The sequence below is a fragment of the Penaeus monodon genome, chromosome 27 (assembly GCF_015228065.2).
Source record: "Penaeus monodon isolate SGIC_2016 chromosome 27, NSTDA_Pmon_1, whole genome shotgun sequence".
NCBI lineage: Eukaryota > Metazoa > Arthropoda > Malacostraca > Decapoda > Penaeidae > Penaeus > Penaeus monodon.
The window spans coordinates 21,548,571-21,548,942 of record NC_051412.1 but is presented as its reverse complement, the minus strand read 5'-3'; positions in this window follow the sequence as shown (position 1 = coordinate 21,548,942).

Sequence of the window (372 nt, the reverse complement as noted above, 5' to 3'; positions counted from 1 at the left end):
CACCGGTATTACCTGTGTGTTACCTGTCGCTCCTTATACTCCAGAAGCTCATCTCTGCTGCTTATATTTGTATTTTTGCTGCCAGAATTTTCCCACAAAGAGAAACTATATATTTTTTTTTCCTTGTTTTCTTTTCTAATTCTTAGCCTATATGATATGTCCATCTTTATAATCATTTTCATTCATTATGATTATCATTTACTTACTTTTTTTATTGATTTGCCGTATCACTTCAATATTTTTCTCATTCGCAGTGTATAATTCTACTTACCAATTAACAATTAGCAATCAACATTTACAACACGTCCTCCTGGTTTATCTCAGCACTTGATAACCGTTATCTCTTACCTCTGCTCTTTTTATCTCTATGAT